The 6,990-nt window shown below is 32.1% G+C and overlaps 1 long non-coding RNA gene across 1 annotated transcript; it reads right to left on the bottom strand.

Annotated features, from left to right (window-relative positions):
- LOC125677874 (uncharacterized) lies at positions 1-1,020 on the bottom strand. Its single transcript, XR_008803091.1, has 3 exons — positions 798-1,020; positions 281-434; positions 1-141 (listed from the first exon to the last, which is right to left on the bottom strand). It is a non-coding gene; the product is annotated as an uncharacterized LOC125677874 (long non-coding RNA).
- Positions 1,021-6,990: the final 5,970 nt, after the last annotated feature.

Genomic DNA, 6,990 nt, shown 5'->3' with positions numbered 1-6,990 from the left:
TGGAAGGGAATAAGGCTATTTTTTTTTTATCCTTTTCTTTTTCAGTTGAGTAATGGAAATTGACTCTGAACGAAAACATGATTGAGTCTGTCCTGTTACAGATGGGACACTTTCCTCCCTGGTACTTCTTTTGTCGACAGGCTAAACAAATCAATGTAAAATACATGTATGAGAATTATACTGAATCTTAAGATATACTTTTTAGGGGGGAAAATGTTTCCGAAAATATGAGCTTAATTTTAAATTGTCCTTTGAAAAATCTTTATTTCAAGATATGTACCTTTGGCACTGCAACATTTGTAGTAATCAACATCCATGAAATCTGTCAAGGTGATTTCGTGCATTTCTTCTACATCTAAAGGTTCTTAAAAATCTGGGTCTGCAGTCTCCTCATCGTCTTGATTTATTATGATTTCGGGCATGTCTGATAAGAACTAGAAATAAGCATTTATAAGTATAAATGGGTTAATTACATGTAAAATATCTACAAAGATGTCAGTTATTTCATAAAAATTAATAATATACTTTCACGTAAATTAGTTGAAGGTGATTGAGATTCATCAAGGAATATTTGCTAAAAACACTATTACTTTCTGATGAAACTATGCTTGATAGAATATAACAGTCAACATGTAATATTTGAAAAATATTGGCAGCACAGAATTTATGTGCTCATGGTTCACCATTCTATGTATTTGTATAAAACATTTAGCACAAAATAATAAACATTAAATGTAGTCGAGGTTAAAATTTTAATGTTTCTTTCAACTTCATGCAATATCTATAAATTAACATACCTGGCATTTAGAGATGGGGGATGTTGTTAATTGTTTCTGGTTTTGAAATGTTTTAAGAAAAACTGCTGACACTTGTACAACATCTTCTCTAGCATAGTTACTTGAGGCATTATCTCCAAAAAGGCAGACTTTTGCTTTGGCTGTCACATCTTTCAGAAGGAGTGCTTTGACAGGCAAGGTCCCTTGCATTCTCATATGTAAAGGAGATACCTGAAAAGAATAAAAATCAATAAATAAAAAAATTGAGGTCTTAAATTTCCTATCCTGTAAAATGGCTATAAAGTGATAATTATGGAAAACATTTGGAACTACTTTTTCAAGAAACACTAGCATTTGACTTGGTTATTATTTTCAGTTTAGTACCTTGGCAACTTTTCCTGTTACTGTATATTTGTTTGGAGAAACCAAGGCATCTTTGAGAGGCTTTTGGATTCCTTCTGCAGGTTCTTCTTCAGGGAGACACAAAGTAGCTGAATCTACTGTAGTTTCAACAACTGCATAGTAACTAATTGAAGTATTGCTGCCTGCCCAAAATGTGTTTTCACCTTTTGAAATAATGTTTGAAAATTTGAAGCTTGTTCCCTCTTGTATCATTTGGAACCGGTTTTTCAAATAAATTCTTCCATAATAAATGTCATGTCCTTTAGCAGCTATAATGTTGAAGTGTATCATTTCCCTTTCTGATTGTTTATTCCTATAAGACAACATTGTCTTTGACTTTTTCAATACCATAAGCTCTAATGTGTCTTGTACAGTTGCCTAATATGTAAAATAAATCCTTGTTTCATTCAAATTGTGAAATTTATCTTTAATATAAACAGAAAATCATTGATATCAAATGCTAAACACTCATGCATTTGTTTCCATAATTTTAACTCAGCAAACTTTATGTACTTTTCTGTAAATATTTTCATAAAAAGTATAACTTTTCTGTAAATATTTTCATATAAAGTATTAATCTATGAAACAAAATCTCTGATGTTTTTCATGTGAACATAAAACAGAAAAAACAAAATTAACATTCAATTATGGAAAATGCATTACAATAAACCACAATGTATTCACAAAAATTAAATACTATTTTATCTGATAAAGAAAATCCATTAAAAAATCACTCTTGTGGCAAATATGCTAATGCACTTTTAATCTACAGTTAATTATTCAGTTGTGAATACTACCAATATGTGTACATGTGAAGTACAGTCAACTGTTACAAACAAGTCTATCATTGACAACCTTGTTATATCATTAAGAATTTACTTTTCATTGTCATATTCTTTTTTCAATCTTTTTAATCTACAATATTCTTCAATAACAGTTTCATAAGCTTGAATTTTTGAGGGATTAAATCCTGTCAGGAACAGACCATTTAAGCTGCGTACCCTACTGAAAGCTACATAAGCCATCCCTCTGTCAAAAATGTCTGATCCTATATCACTTACAGCAGAATCAATTGATATCCCCTGTACTTTATGAATGGTTGATGCCCATGCAAGGATTAGAGGAAACTGTCTCCTAATGGTGTGACGTCCTTGATACACAAAGTGATGTTCAACAGGATTTATTGCTATATCACTTTGTTCAAAAAGTTGATTGTTAATCTGAATCCTTCCAACTTTTGGATCATCAAATCTTACATATATAATTGATGGATTACTCAATTCTTGCGAAATGGTGCCAAATTCAGATACTGTACCAATAGCACCATTTACTAAACCCCTGTCTGTTTGAATATTTCTTATTAACATAACTCTAGCACCTTTACATATATTTAAGTACATTCTGAAGTCCTCCTGCAGACCTATTATTTACAGGTATTAGATGTTGTTCTACTTCTCCGAAAGCATTTTTATCTTCTTGTGAAAAGAAGTGAAATGCATCAATTCGTGTTATAACATTATTACCCAACTCATTTAATTTCATTGTATTGTGACAGTTTACTTTGCTTCTAGTTGGAAACACATGCAGAATATTTTTTTCACAAGGAAGTATTAGCCTTGTTTTTAATAACTGTTCATCTGACTGATTTATCATTCCATACCGCACTCTGTTCAACAGTGAATAAAATGTGCAATTTTTTTCTGTCTCATATTATCTTCTAAAAACATTGGGTAAAATAAATGCCAAAGTAAACTGTTTGTAAAAACAAAAGTACCTTGCACAGGCCTCAACTGAAAAAAATCACCTATTACTATTATACTTCAACCACCAAATGGCAGTTCATTATTTTTTATTTCTGATAAACTTCTACTTATAAAAGAAAATAAGTCACTACTAACCATACTTATTTCATCAATAATAATTGTATGGATAGTTTGAAAGTAATCCCTCAACTTTTTCAAAGCAAAACCTGTTAAACTACTATATGTTAAATGTTTTGCTACCGGAATTTTGAAAAGAGAATGCACAGTTTGCATTAGCCATTGATGTTAGTAGCAGCCGTACCTGTTGGAGCACATACAACAACAGGGCTTGTATTCAACATTGATGAACAGAACAACTGAAGATAAGCTATCACTACTTTCGTTGTGAAGGTATTCCCAACACCAGCACCACCAGTGATGAATAAATGCAAAGGCAACTTATTTTCATCATAGGATTTTTTAATGTAATTAATAACACTGAGTTGAGATGAAGAAAGCTGTTCAATGCTCTTTCTAAATTTTTCCATTGACATTGAACAATACATTGAATGAGCGTGCAGCTCATCTTGTTCACAATTTTCATCATGTAGCCACATGTGATTTTGAACACCCATTTCTTTATCTGTATTTTCATGTGTGAAATTGTTTAGTGATTTTGCTATTATTTCTTCCTTTATAGCTAAAGTTTCATCAATTTCTGATTCTTCATTACATTGGTTAGTTTGTTTAAGCATTGCTATCCTTCTCATAGAATTTTCTACCTGTACAGAAAAAGAAAAATATGTGTGATTGACAATAGAATTAAAATATCTGTTTTTGTTGATAAAAGCCTCTTTGTAATTACTGAAAGGTTCCAGCAAATCTTTCTCACACCTATGTGGAAGTAAGAGCAGCAACATTGAGTAAAAGTATTCTTCACTATTTGTTGAAAAATTGGGAAAGCGTACAACTATACACTTAATATTTTTCTTCATCCAAATATCATATTTCTCTATGTAAATTCTTTCTAAACAGCATTTTAAAGTAGGTTCTGATGCCTTCTCATACCACGCACTGAAATAGTAAAAAGAAATGTTCTCAAGCATAGTGGGTCTTGCTCGATAGTAATCAAGCACATTTGTATGAAAAATTTCTACTGAATCATTAGGAAGATTGTCCAATTCTTTCTTACTTTTTAGTAACTTAAATCGTTTACTGGGCAACATAGTATTAATTAAAACAAACTTTCTACTTGTGTGGATCAAGTTTAAATTACTAATCCTGTATGCAGCTTCTTGAGAGCTTAATCTACGGTGACGCAATACACATAGACCTATTTTCAATAAACGCTGATACCTAGGTATTGAAGGATTTTCTTTGAAAACTTGATGTATTAGATTTCCTAAAGCTGTTTTAAGTTCATCAGGCTCTGATTTGCAAATATAATTACAGACATAATATGCAGCAGCTTCTGCATTGTAAATTAATTGGATGTCCATATTTGCTCGCCAGTGCCTTAAAATCATAGGATTGTAACTATTAATCATCGTCTCATTCAATTTACGCTTTGTTTATAAAATCGACCTTTATTTCTGTGAGAAAAATCAATGTTCCCAAATATTTTTGTTTTAGTACAAACAGATTTTGGAAATCCAAATCTACATGATGATTTAAATCCTTTGGAACAGTAGGTTGTATGAGAATGTGTTTGTAACTTGCAAACTAATCTATTCAATTCAGGGTCTTCTCCACTACTAGGTATACATGACCAGATAGTTGCATTTATGTATTTTACAAGATCCTGTTCGGTTGCATTTTGGGCAATGTTGTTAACCCAAAAAAACATGTGTATGTGGGGACTTCCCCGGTTCTGAAACTCCACCCGTGCAAAATAGTCAGTAACATTCCCTAAAGGTTTACGATTGCCATCAATTATGTATTTTTTCAGATTTTTAAACCTTCTTTCAAAATGCGTAGCTGTCAGTAATGGGTCACGCTTCATGCCCTCAAAACAATTTGCTGTTTTCTCTGATTCTTGAAAAGTCAGGTTGTTTACTACCATACTTAGTTCAGGCCAATGCAGATCATCTGCTGACAGTGTCATAAAAATTGTGGGTGGACCTAATGTTTTAAACATAGCTAGTTAATTATATAAGTGATGTCTGAAATAGGCTACAGTTCCTCTTATGTTTTTCATGAACATATATGAATTTTGTAAAATTGTTGAATTTTGTGTACAACTTCTTAGATCCCCTGCTGTAACTGAATTTGCATTATTTTGTTTTATACGCATGTTGATGTTTATTTCTGACTTCAAATGTGACAAATCTATAGCTACTGCAGAATGAAGTAAGTATGTAATATTTTTTCTGAAAAAACCTTTGTAATTGTATATGCGATTTTTAATATACATTGAAAGTGACAGTTTCTGGGGCCTATCATGTAAAAATCCAAACTGTCCCTTTGGAAATAACCAAGGGAATGCTTTCTCTTCACCCTGAAACATTTCATATATATTAACAGGTTTGTCTTTTATACTTGGAACTTCAATAACACCATCACATATGTATCTTTTGATTGAAAGATCTGGAATATTGGAATCTAAAGGTGTCATTGTGCTGAATTCCAGGTTTTCTACAATTACATCGGAGTCCTCACGTTCATCACTTATTTCCATACTAATGTAATTACCTTCACCAGCAATATCTTTTTCAAAGTTGATATTTTTATATAAGGGATTAAAATGTTTCAACCACATTAATGCATTTCTTAAATGTTTTCCTGACACTCTGTGTTTATAATCATCAGCTGTAGTATATGCATTGTGAAGGAACTTCACTGACAGAAAACTAGAATTTTCCGGAGAATGTGGCAGCTGGCTTACAACATTCTGAATATCAGAAGGTAAATGTAAAGCTAAACCTTTCTGAGCAAACTAACTGACCTCCTGGTAAAATGATGATATTCATAAAAATCTCTATAAGGGCAATTAATCTTTTCTCAATTGTATTCAAAATATTTAATTGTGGAGGGATGGTGTCAATATGCAATGAATTACCCCGAGATGAAAGATAGGGTGTCTTACCTCTCCCAATTTGTCTGTAACATGTATTGCACAAATATGTGCTTTTATTGTAATACGTACCATTCAAAAACCTTTCACTTGTTATGTGGTAAATCTGATCCTTAAATAAAAATCTCTTACAACTATGACACCAATACACTGGCCTCTCCCTTATTGCTAGTTCATAATCAGAAATATGATTTACATCTAGCAAATAGTTTACTCTAACATTGCTACTATTTACGACACAAAAGTCGCTTACATATGGTGACCCTGATTCCAGATCATCCATTTCAAAATTACAAAATATGCTGGTATCATTACCATCTTGCATGCTCATTTTATCACTTAAGTTATTGAATTTGAAATCTAGACTCTTTCTTGTCTTCTTTTTCTTAGATTTATTTTGACCAATTTTCTTCACATAAGTGTGGAATTTCAAACAGTCATTACTACACTGAGAATTCATGTTTCCCTTAGTTTTATTTACAAAGCTTGTGTAATTTCCCCTATCAGAATCATTCAGAGTTATTTCATGCTTACTACATGTATTTTTCCTATCATTGCATGTCTTTTTAGTATTTGGGGGCGACAACCAATACGGAAAATGAATTGGTGTCATCTCATACTCTTTTTCACTGTACACTGTATGAATATATGTCAAGAATTCATCTGTATCAGAAAATGTAAGTAATACACCTAACCCATTGGGATCAGGGAACCCATATCTATTTGGTTGATGGGAGTCAAACATGTAAATTAACCCAGTGTCAGAATGGACATAAACTGCAACAGAACTGTCTCCAAAAGTGACCAGTAGATAAGATGACAATTGTACTGCTTCATAAAATGCAGAATCGAATGTTAACTGATTGAATTCTTGTAGTGCTGTTCCACTGACTGGTCCGAAATACAGATCATAAAAGTAAGATATTTCTCCAGTCAATCCTCCCGTCCAACCTGATAAATTTGATGACAATTCCCTATGTGATAAATATCCATTCAC

This window comes from Ostrea edulis, chromosome 1 (assembly GCF_947568905.1).
Source record: "Ostrea edulis chromosome 1, xbOstEdul1.1, whole genome shotgun sequence".
In the NCBI taxonomy this organism is placed as follows: Eukaryota; Metazoa; Mollusca; class Bivalvia; order Ostreida; family Ostreidae; genus Ostrea; species Ostrea edulis.
This window is presented reverse-complemented; position numbering and strand designations above follow the sequence as displayed.